We start from the raw sequence: 12,601 nt of genomic DNA on the forward strand, positions 1-12,601 counted from the left end.
ATGGTGAGGGCGGGGCTCTGCTGACCTCAACTAGGGACGTCGTGAGTCGGTGGGGGGAATACTTCGAGGGCCTCCTCAATCCTACCGACACGCCTTCCGATGAGGAAGCAGAGTTGGGGAGCTCGGACGTGGGGCCTCCCATTTCTGGGGCTGAGGTTGCCGAGGTGGTCAAAAAACTCCTCGGTGGCAAGGCCCCGGGGGTGGATGAGGTCCGTCCTGAGTTCCTCAAGGCTCTGGATGTTGTGGAGCTGTCTTGGTTGACACGCCTCTGCAGCATCGCGTGGACATCGGGGGCAGTGCCTCTGGACTGGCAGATCGGGGTGGTGGTCCCCCTCTTTAAAAAGGGGGACCGGAGGGTGTGTTCCAACTATAGGGGGATCACACTCCTCAGCCTCCCTGGTAAGGTCTTTTCGGGGGTACTGGAGAGGAGGATCCGGATAGTTGAATCTCGGATTCAGGAGGTGCAGTGTGGTTTTCGTCCTGGCCGTGGAACAGTGGACCAGCTCTATACCCTCCGCAGGATCCTGGAGGGTGCATGGGAGTTCGCCCAACCGGTCTACATGTGTTTTGTGGACTTGGAGAAGGCGGGGACTCTTGTGGGGGGTGCTCCGGGAGTATGGAGTGCCGGACTCCTTGATATGGGCTGTGCGGTCTCTGTCAGAGTTTGGTCCGCATTGCCGGCAGTAAGTCGGACATATTTCCTGTGAGGGTTGGACTCCGTCAGGGCTGCCCTTTGTCACCGATTCTGTTCATAATTTTTATGGACAGAATTTCTAGGCGCAGCCAGGGCGTTGAGGGGGTCCGGTTTGGGGACCTCAGAATCGGGTCTCTGCTTTTTGCGGACGATGCGGTTCTGTTGGCGTCGTCGGGCCGTGACCTTCAGCTCTCACTGGAGCGGTTCGCAGCCGAGTGTGAAGCGGCTGGGATGAGAATCAGCACCTCCAAATCTTAGACCATGGTCCTCAGCCGGAAAAGGGTGGAATGCCCTCTCCGGGTCGGGAATGAGATCCTTCCCCAAGTGGAGGAGTTCAAGTATCTCGGGGTCTTGTTCATGAGTGAGGGACGAAGGGAGCAGGAGATTGGCAGGCGGATCGGTGCGGCGTCTGCAGTGATGCGGGCTCTGCACCGGGCCCGTCGTGGTGAAGAAGGAGCTGAGCCAGAAGGTGAAGCTCTTGATTTACCGGCCAATCTATGTTCCTACCCTCACCTATGGTCACGAGCTGTGGGTAGTGACCGAAAGAACGAGATTGCGAATACAAGCGGCCGAAATGAGTTTCCTCCGCAGGGTGTCTGGGCTCTCCCTTAGAGATAGGGTGAGAAGCTCGGTCATCCGGGAGGGGCTCGGAGTAGAACCGCTGCTCCTCCGCATCGAGAGGAGTCAGATGAGGTGGCTCGGGCATCTGGTGAGAATGCCTCCTGGACGCCTCCCTGGTGAGGTGTTCCGAGCCCGTCCCACTGGGAGGAGGCCCCGGGGAAGACCCAGGACACGTTGGAGAGACTATGTCTCTCGGCTGGCCTGGGAACGCCTCGGGGTCCCCCCAGAAGAGCTGGAGGAATTGGCCGGGGACAGGGACGTCTGGGTCTCTTTGCTCAAGCTGCTGCCCCCGCGACCCGAACCCCGGAGCAGCGGAAGATGATGGATGGATGGAACTTAAAGCACATGTATAGTTGGTTAGATAGATGGAAGGACAGATAAAAACTTTATTGATCCCAATGGAAGTTCAAGTTTCTTGTATCATAACTTTTATCTTATTGGTATCATTTTGATTTTGTCCAACTGAAAACCAAGTTTGGAAGCTGCTGTGTTTTAGGTAGTAACACATAACCAATACTGATAGCTGTCACGATGCCGCCTGAGCTCAGCTGAAACTATGAGGTAACGCTGAAACACTGCAGAGCTCTGATTGGTCAAACAACTCTCTACAGCGGCGGACATACCGCCACACCTCCTTGTTCAACGAAGTCATTGGACTTGAAGTCCAGCAGACTATTTACAAAATAAATCACAGACTTCTCGTTTATGAACCACAAGTATGGATTTACACATCGATTTGTTTCTGCTGTGACCAGAGCTGAACTCTGCAGAGCTCAGTCGCTACTGCGATCACTCACAAAAGATATTCAAATCCTTCCAAACTAAAAGCCTGTCGCAGACTCCCTCAGTGCAATAAATACTCTATGCCCCTCACTTCAAAGTCACTTTGGATGAGAGCGTCTGGTAAATCAATGTAATGTAATAAACACACACACACAGTTAAGTTGTGTCTTGTCTGTGTCGCCACAGCTTCTCATCCACCAGGATGATGAACAGCTGATCCCACCCACAGCGAGGGGATACTGTCTGTCATGGAAAACCAAGCGCTGACAAGCCGAGCCGAGTAAAACCGTCCAGTACCTGGACCTGCCCTGCTCAGCTCTATAAGCCCAATAGCAGCCCAACTAATAGGCTGTAAATATCTTTCATTTATATGTGAAAATGTATGTTGAAACACTTGCATGCAGAGACAACTGCTGACAAACATGCAGAGTCTACCTTTTGGTCATGAATAAGTAATGCTGGTGTGATAATGCAGATGGATGAGGCCTTTGCAGCTCATGTGAATAGGCCAGGGTCAGGGGGACAGTTATTTGATATTCAGCCATGGCATTTTCTCTGCTGCACACACACACACACACACACTTGAGAAGAGTGGCCATCTGCTGAATGATTAATGCTCTAGTCTCTACCTAGAATGGAAAGTGTGTATCTTAAAACCAGGGGAGCGGTTGACATGAAAGTACCCACAAATAGGTTATTCTATCCCTGTGGAGTACATTTAGTGCCTCCTGTCCAATTCATGTAAAGATTAATGGAGACTTGACATGGTAACTTTTTAATTTACTTCAGATAATTTCAGAACAATGTCTGTCAGCGAACTTCTAGGTCACCTTTATTTATACAGAACGTTTAAAAGCGATCAAAGAAAACAGAATAAATGTACAACAATGAATAATACATCCTAAAAATGATAGCAGAATGTGTTCTGATGATAGACTTGTTCAACTCAAAAGAAAGGCCGAGAAAAGGCAACGATTTAAAGTGCTCATTTGTGGGAAGAGATTTAACATAGATGGGTAAGATTTTCCATATTTAAGGTCAGCCACAGCAAAGGCTCTATAAGCTTTGGGTTTTTTTTTCCTGGTTCCAGGCTCAGAAGCTTTTATCCAAAGCGACTCACACTGGCAGGGTAAGGGGGTCTTGCCTAAGGACCCCCTACTGGAGGTAGTACCTTTCATGCAGGGGATTTGAACCCGGGTCACCTACATGAAAGGTGGCATGACAATATTCGGCTTTCGGGTGAAATTTCAGGATGAACCTAAAATGCATTTTATGCTTTACAGGTGAACTTAATGTGACCTTCTGTAAACTTTCGAATGCACGTGTCCAACTGTTCAGTGTTTCAGCACTTTTTGCACAAGCTGCTGTTCTCTAACAAGGAGCTTAACGGCAAAATTCACAACAGGTGTTTGATCCATGAATCAACCAATAAATGTCCCGGTTCAATTAGAATTGGTATTTAAAGAGTCCTTCTCATCGTTCTGTCCACATTTTGACATCATGAGACATAGGCTGTGTTCGAAACCGCATACTACATACTGCATACTCATCGATCAGACAGTATGCAGAGCGTTTACCCACAATGCATTTCACTCCTGCCCAAGCCGAAATCAGCCGGCCTGAAGCTGATTTCGTTTAAGCGCTAAACTCTGTAAACTTTAGCAACATTTGAAACATTTTCAGGTGAGAAAGTAGTCGTTTAGATCCCCAACGTGTTGAAAATCTGACAAAATACCGGCTATTTACAATTTTGTTCTGACGAATTCGGCGCTACTAAAGCTAGCCGCAGTGAGCAACGCACTTCTGGTTATTTTCACAAAATAAAATACCCGTTGCCTTTTATCATAGGGAAAGGCATTACGATACAATTGGTGCTTTTGTTTTGTAAACAGGAAGTGAACCTACCCTCGTTGTAGCTAGCTTGAAACTGCCGTTTTGACAGGAAATGACGATTAGCGACGTCACGTTACGTTGCATCTTGGGTAGTTTGAGTATGAGTAGTAACCTCATGATGCATACCCAACATTTCGGAGAATCTAGTATGCATCCGGGAAAAAAGTCAGTATGAGTAGTAGGAGTAGTAGGAAAGTATGCGGTTTCGAACACAGCCCAAGACGACACCTAACAATTGGTCAGCAGTACCTCGCCATTACAAGGCTTCAAACAGGATGTTCTCAGACGGATGTGGCCACTGAGCTCAGAGTGTCATCAGCGACAGAGATACAGAGAGACTGGAGGAGTCACAGAAAGGCATAGAAGAAGACGTCCTTTGGCCACATCCCCCACCGATGACCACTTCTTTGTGAGCAGTTCCCTGCGGAACCAAATGATGAATGCCACTCAACTCGAGACACATTTAAGAGAGGTGAGAGGCACCCAAGGGTCACGCCAGACCATTCAAAACCATATACATCAGCGCGGTCTGCGTGCTGGATGACCTGCAGGGGTACCTGAACACACCACGAGGCACAGGTGTCATAGTCTTACATGGAACAGGGAGCATTTACGATGCACGAGGGACCAGTGGGACTCAGTTCTCTGATGAAAGTCTACTCACGTTGAGCAGAAATGATGGCCGCCAACGATGTTGGAGACATCAAGGAGAGCGCTAAGCATCAGCCACTGTTGTCACCACATGAGCCTTTGGTGGTGGTGCAGTGTGGGCAGGTGTGTGTAGTCAGTACAGAACTGCCCTACACTTTGTGAATGGTACAATGACAAGCCCATCCTACCTGAATAACATCATTAATCCAGTCACTGTGCCCCTGCACCAACAACACAGGCCTAATTTCATCTTCATGGACGACAGTGCTCCAGCTCATTGAGGTGGCATCATTAGGGAACAGCTGCTGGAGACTGGGGTCCCTCAAATGGAGTGGCCTGCACTTTCTCCAGACCTGAATCCCCTAGAAAACCGATGGGAGCAGCTGAGTCGCCGTGTAGAGGCTCGTAACTCTGTACCCCAGAACCTCAAAGACCTGAGGGCCGCCCTTCAAGAAGAGTGGGATGCCATGTCTCAGCAGACAATAAGTCGACTTGTGAACAGCATGAGACGGCGTTGTCAAGCTTTAATCGATGCTCAAGGGCACTTGACAAGTTACTGAGACATTGACATGTTTTGCTGTGGTTTACCCACCGATGTTGTTGGCTTTTGTTTCAATAAATTGTTTGAGATGAGGAAACCACCAGTACATGTTTCTACTTAAATGCCCTACTTTCATGATAAAATATCACTGTAGCGTGAACGTTTTACATTTTCCATAAATTGCACCTGAAAGCCAATATTCCTAACTTTTTGTGAGTAGTATATATATATATACCTGGTTCATTGAAAACTGACATTAGAGGCTATCTTCTACATTGATTTGAGACACCAATAACCGTAAAGGACATTTTACAGTAAGAGCAAGCTGAGCACAGGTAGGCTTCATTACTTTTTCAAATCTTCTCACATGAGATACTCATTTGGCTTAGTTTCACTTCATATTTTGGCATTCTTTAGCAGTGTTCACTTACAAGGTGAGTTATAATTGGTAGTAATTTAGCTACTCGGAGTAGTTTATGCCCAGTAAATAACCAGAAGCCGCCTATAGTCATCTTTTCAGCACAGGAACTCGTGGCAGGCAGGACGCAGGGCAAACCTTTTTACAGGAACAGCCAGCCTCCAGTTTCCATTTTACTTTGGGGGATCCGCTGAACTCACAAGGTGATGTGATCATTTATGTGATAGCTTCCACTGTAATGCCTTTTCTGAGCAGAACATAAATTAGTTAAATAACTGGATTCTTCAGACAAAACCAAGAAGATGAAAGGAACTTTTTTTTTTTTTTAATACTATCTGAGTAGGTTGTTTCTTTTTACCCAAAAACAACCATCCTACAAAAGTCCTACAGGGGCTGCCCCTGCAGTCGGAACAAAGACAAAGACGTGGGCTGCCCTTAAACGTGGTGGAAAACCTTCTGATGTTTACACTGCAGAGACTTTAGCTGGAAGACAGCTGTGTGTTTATGTGGCATGTCTTGATCACCAGTGCTGTGGGCTCAAAAGGATGCCAAAAGCCACAGGTTCATCTACCTCTAGTGGTTTTTGCACGTTTATTTGATACAAACACGTTGAGTTATTGGCAGCTCTGCAACACACGGACCCTGCTCTGTGAGCTGATTCTGCCAGGAGTTGACGAGGTGATGAATCCAGCCATAGCTCAGCCTCTCACTGACTCTGGATGTTTAGGAAACAGCTCCATAACAAAGACACAATCCTAACATTTTATGGTGCCCAGTCATAGCTTTGCTCTGACTTTATAAAAAAAGACATGCGCTGTCTGACATTTTCCAAGCCTTCCCCCCCGAGTTATTGTATCTGTATGGGATAAAAAAAATCAGGCCATTACTGGTTATTTTCACTTTAGCTAATATTAGAAAGTCCAAGTATATATAGAGCCCAACATTTTATATTTAGAGCACCTTTTTACAAGGTTCAGCTCCCTTTGAAAATGAGATGATAGCACCAAGAAAAGCAACGAGGGAACTGTAACTGAAGTGCTCTACATTCGTCTGTGTTGATTTGAATCTGTTTCATTGTGAGTTTTTTCACACAATACGAGCCAGCTTTGATGTGTCCAGACAAATGTTCAGCTGTTCCTTGATGCTCTCACCGCCTGTCTGTCAAAACACCTGAAACAACAAATGACCACACCAGCAGCTGCCCCGCAGTTAACCCCATTTTCCGTTTGCATAGATGGACATGTGAACACATTCACGCACACTTGCAAATTGTGTCACTGGTATAAAAGTAGCAGCAGACCTCACAAAAACATTTATTAGCAGAGATGAGGGACCAGCCACGACAGCAAACTGAAAATGGATTGTGGCTTTACTAGAGAAAGATTACATAAAAACTGATTTATAAATAGGATGTTAGTTAATTGACGTATGTAGTTTTATATGGTTTCACATTACCTCAGGTTGACGAAAGGTAACATGATGCTGTTGTGTGTTTTGATGTACTGAGTGAAGGGATTAAAAAAGATTAGCTGGTTACCATTAGCATGACCGTCACTATGTGTGCATGCATTTTGGAGGTATCCAGGTTACAGCTCTTCAACACACACACTCATAGTTACCTGATCTCCCTCTGCTTCAATATATATAGACCTGCCCTATCAGCCTGCTGAGCGAGTTAAAAATAGCTCAGCTCCATGCTGTCACACTGCGTAGCTCCTTCTTTTGCACAGACAAAAACACACCTCCAAAGCCTCCTCCTCTGTCCTGCACAGCCCCTCTTAGACATGAACTCCTTTCCATGAATTTAAAGGGATCCGAATCACTTTTCCATGGAAATCGCGAAGGCACAAACGCAATCTCGCAGGCATTTACATCAGACGATGGGTTTTAATTTGGAATATGAGTTGCTTTTCAGAGGAATCTAACAGACAGCGTCATTGGATAAATGTTTAGAAGTGAATGGTTTTACTTTCTAGTATAAAATGCTGCATAAAGAGTTGTTGTCACTCCTCATGAGCCAGTGTTTTCTGCTGCTTTTGGTGTAATTTGGGATCATGGTGTGACCTCTTCTCTCTGTCTGACACTCACAATAGACACCAAAGAGACAGTTAGTGACATAAAAGATAACATTTAGCTAAAGTTAGTAACAACGTTGCTCGTTACTTAAGTATGATTAAAGCCTTTCAACCAACACACCGATAATGGCATCTTCCAAGCTAATGTCGGTAATCTACAGCATTAATGAACCCATTATCGCTTAAAGATATAAAGCACAAAAAGTCAAAGTGTAATTGTCAGTTCATTAGTGAACATTCATTAGTGAAATGTGACTCAGACACGTTTCCTTTCATTTGTTTAAAGTAAATAAACGAGGCTGTATCGTTGCTCCTGCTTGTGATTCAGTAGAAGAAGTAGTGAAAATGGAGCGCACCCTTCTTAAGGACTTACTTTGATATCTGGGAATATCTTGGATATTATATCCATATTTAGGAAGATATCATCCGCCATTTAAGTTTGTTTGCTGCTGAGTCATGACTTTGTAGTCAGACGGGATTTAAAAAAGTCGTTCCCATTCAAAACAGGCTAAAACCACCTCAAGCGGCGTTTACTTTTAGTATATTACCTTTTTAACCTTTTTTTTTTAGTCTTAGTCACGTCTTCTAAGTGTGAATGAAAAACAGAAATCTGCGATGTTAACAGGTTGATGAAGCCACCATTGTTATACAAACCGAGTCTGAAAAGGCCTCGTTATTTACAAATGTTACCAAATACCAAAACATTATCTGTGTTTTGAGCTTCCAGCTTCAGATGAATCGAGGAGGAGTTTTTGATGGGGTAAAGGTAGCTGAACTATTTTCAAAGTGGGCGGTTTAAGAGGAAGGCGAGCTAGTCAAGCAGACAAGCTAATAGCAGTAATCTGCAACAAGGTGGAAATGAGGCCTTTATGATTATTTTGTGCCAAACACCCAAAAAATTGTCCAAATGTTCTGTCATTGTCAGGATCGAATGAGCTGAAACATATTTGCTTATAGACACTGTCCACTTTAAATGTTTTTGAGGTGTTTCTTTCACAGGAAACCTGTTTAACACAATCTTTGAATGGAAGTAGTGGCCCGAATGCCTCTTTTTTTTCTGTTGGCTAACATTTGATTTTTTTTTTCCTTTTTCATGTGAAACTGTTTGCGCTGCCATCTCATTCAGGACTGCCTGAAACCACTGTGGCTAAACAAAGGATATGCAAGTTTTCCTGATGTTATGTCCTTCAACACTGTTGGCCTCGCGACCTTTCCATTTGAACCACCAATAAGGTGGACATCGATGGTTTTGTGTGAAACTTTGTTCAGTTTTAACATGTTGAAAAATCTTGTACACACATTAATGAGTCATCTTTCATCTGATCCTTTATCGGGTCATCAAGTTCAGTCTCTTAACACATCTCACGCATTTCAACATCGAATGAATGAACTCACAGAACATTGTTCTCGTTCCTAGATGATCTATGCAACTAACTTGACTTCCTCCTCCTCTGACTTTTCTAGTAGAAATATACAACCTCTATTTTACTTGTGAACCGTCATAAATGTCCGTTCACCAATTTATTCTCACCACAGGATGAACGATGACATCTTTAGCTCTCTATTTTGTTCAGTCGTACGGTTAGCTTATTGTTAGCTTTGTTGTTAGCTGTAATGCTATATCCTCATTTGTAAGTTGCTTTGGATAAAAGCGTCTGCTAAATGCATAAACATAAACATAATGACTAAACACCTGCTAGACTAATTACTATTTCTTTGGGCTAAATAAGTGAATATCAAAACATTAACTGAGATGATGAACTTCCTATTTTGAGCGTTAGCATTTTGCTCTAAGCTTTGCTGAGCTCAGCCTGGAAGTTTTACCTTTAATTTGGAAAATGACTTCACTTGAAAGCTGACAGAGATATTCCAGAGATGCAACATTTGATCTAGACTTCTTGCGGAGATTTTCCTCCTGGCCCCTTAGAGAAGTATCCAGAAGATATATGTGTGTGTGATTTTATGAGCTAAAAACTGCCAAAAGGGCTAATAAACAAGTGGCAGTTGAGGTGTGAGCTGGTGACGTTCCTCCAAATTTGACTGTAGACTGCTACATTTTACCACGACTAACCCTGCGATCAGATGAAACGTATCTTCTTTGGTCTTTTAAATGTCACAGAAGGCAGTGAAAAGTAATGTTGTGGTTTTGAAAATAGTCCCATCTCTAAACCTCCCGAATGTCCTGGATCTATGAACCAGATTCTCGGTTGTGATGATGACCTGAACAGAGATCGCTGCTTAACATTCTCTGCCTTCTTAACATAATTTGAGATACAGGTTCAGTGCCACAGCTGTCACATGATGTGCGTCTTATGACACATTTGTATTTGTATCGAGAACAAACAACGAACTGCAGAAGGAGCACATAGTTTCTATGCTGCGTTAATCTTAATAGAGCTTATTGGAACTTCAGAAAGTTTCCTAATTGTACCGTACATGTGGTTAGCTACTGTTTTGCAGATGGGGGAAGACGTGCTTGTGCAAGTAAACCCCTGCACACGTACAAAATCCTCACCTCACAGTGGTGTTCGTGAGTTGTGTATAACAAGCTAAACGTCAGTATCTAAATTCTGCTTTCTCTGCTTGGATCTTGTGTGTAAAAAGAAACAAAAGTGACTGAGATGTAGAGGATCTGCACAGTTTGTTGTCTCATACAAGTGAATAAAAAAAGGAGTGCTAAAGCACGCATGTGCTTCCAAAACCTCAACATGAAGGGGGGGTTCTTTTTATTTTTTGAAAACATCATTCACCAGCTGCAGTTTAGCTTTTGTCATGTGACAACAGCTGGTAAATGTGTGTTGCCAGTGTAAAATTTGTAAACTCTACTGAATCTGATACAAGAGAAATTAATCACAACAATGAATGTGCCTTGCTCAGGAACCTTTAAAAATGGGAGTGGGTTGTGTTTCAATAACAGAAACAAGCGGTTGGAATTTCTCGGTGCCACAAACTGGATTCAACGTCTCTGCAGGTCGGAGGTATTTTTACTGGGTCTTTATGAGCAGTCTTCTCAGTGTTAATCATGATTTACTAGTCCGAGCAGCACTTGTAAATACCAGTAATACTTTTCACTAAGATGGAACATGACAGCTATGAAAGATTGATCATTTTGTAAGCAGATTTTAAAAAAGTTCTTCTAAATTCAGGTTGAAGAAGATTGAAGCAGCCAAACGGGGGTTTCAGTTCAGACCTACACCGTTTCAGTCTTTCATGAAACTGGTCCAAGATTGAACCGGGGCCTAAATCTTCAACCTGTAAACGGCCCACATGTGCCTGAAGGATCAGTGTGTGTTTTCATTTGTACATTTACAATAAACTAGGGCTGGGCAACAATTAAAATGTTTGATCTGATTAATCACTTGATTTCCCTGATTAATCGCGATTAATCACATTTGTACGCAAAATCCAAAAATGAATTCAAAAGTAGTGTATAGCTTTTAGCATTTAGTTTTATTTTAAATGTGCTGCCATATGAATGAAAGTGCCATAACATTTGTTGTGCAAACACACTTTTAACATCAGCATTTTTATGTAGTTTTTATGTAGAAGCCTCGCTCCACTGTCTGTTTCCTTGAATGACTTGCTGCTATCAGTTGTGTGTTTTGCCTTTAAGTGATATTTTAGACTGGAACTACTACGCTGAGAAGACAATTCAACTTGGCAGTGTTTACAGATGACTTTGGTTCTGTCGACTCCGCCGTCTGGAAGAACTTTAAAATGAAAATGGCCGAGTAAAAGTTCCGTACCCTTCTCCATGTTTGGTGGATCCGCCGATTACTTTCTTTTCCGGTTCCTCAGCAGACAGCAACAGACTTTTACAAAATAAAAGCCTGTGAGCAACAGACTTTTACAAAATAAAATAAATGATAAAACAGGGGTGGTCTGTGGCGTAGTGGGTTGAGCAGGCGCCCCATGTACAGAGGCTATAGTCCTCGCTGCAGCTGGCCCCGGTCCGAGTCCCGCATCAGACGGCCCTGTGCTGCGTGTCGTTCCCCCTCTCTCTGCCCCCTGCTTCCTGTCTCTCTGAACTTTCCTATCCATTAAAGGCACAAAAGCCCCAAAAAAGAATATAAAAAAAACCTGCGTTAATGCGCGATAAAATATTTATCGGCGTTAAATAATCAAAGAGTTAACGCGATAATAACGAGTTAACTCGCCCAGCCCTACAATAAATGTTAGAAACTGCCTCATCTCCCAGATAGCAGGCATATTTAGGCCTAATCTGTGTTTGTTTGGGCAGTTATGGTTCAGTTACGGCACTGACAACTGTTACGTGGTTTAGACGTGACCCAAAGGTCTTTAGCTTGACCTCACTTGGATTATGTTATGTGCTGTCTGGGCCAGATGTGACTCAAATGTCATAAAGCACCTTTGATATGGGTTACCACAAGTGTTATGAGGGCCACGCATGCCCTGGAAAAAGAAAGATGTTGCTGAGTTTAGGCGGCCGCGATAAACCTGAGGCAGCACCATCAGGACGTGAGAAATGTTTGGGCCAAATCTTCTTTGCTCTCTGGGATGTAAAAGTTTGTGGAACTGTTAAAACAGGGGCTTTTTCTATTTGAGACACACTGTAGTTGGAGTAAGTGTCACATGCTCGGTTAATATTTGTCATGTTCCATCTTAGTGAAAAGTATTACTGGTATTTACAAGTGCTGCTTGGACTAGTAAATCATGATTAACACTGAGAAGACTGCTCATTAAGACCCAGTAAAAATACCTCCGACCTGCAGAGACGTTGAATCCAGTTTGTGGCACCGAGAAATTCCAACCGCTTGTTTCTGTTATTGAAACACAACCCACTCCCATTTTTAAAGGTTCCTGAGCAAGGCACATTCATTGTTGTGATTAATTTCTCTTGTATCAGATTCAGTAGAGTTTACAAATTTTACACTGGAAAAAATGCCCCTCCAAAAAGAAGTAAA

The 12,601-nt window shown here is 43.8% G+C and overlaps 1 protein-coding gene across 1 annotated transcript in view; it reads left to right on the forward strand.

Moving 5' to 3' along the window:
* The window catches only part of LOC142390591 (serine/threonine-protein kinase SBK1), a 185,151-nt gene that overhangs the window by 83,729 nt on the left and 88,821 nt on the right, over positions 1-12,601 (forward strand). The window lies entirely within an intron of this gene.

Source organism: Odontesthes bonariensis, chromosome 10, assembly GCF_027942865.1.
Source record: "Odontesthes bonariensis isolate fOdoBon6 chromosome 10, fOdoBon6.hap1, whole genome shotgun sequence".
NCBI classification, from domain to species: domain Eukaryota; kingdom Metazoa; phylum Chordata; class Actinopteri; order Atheriniformes; family Atherinopsidae; genus Odontesthes; species Odontesthes bonariensis.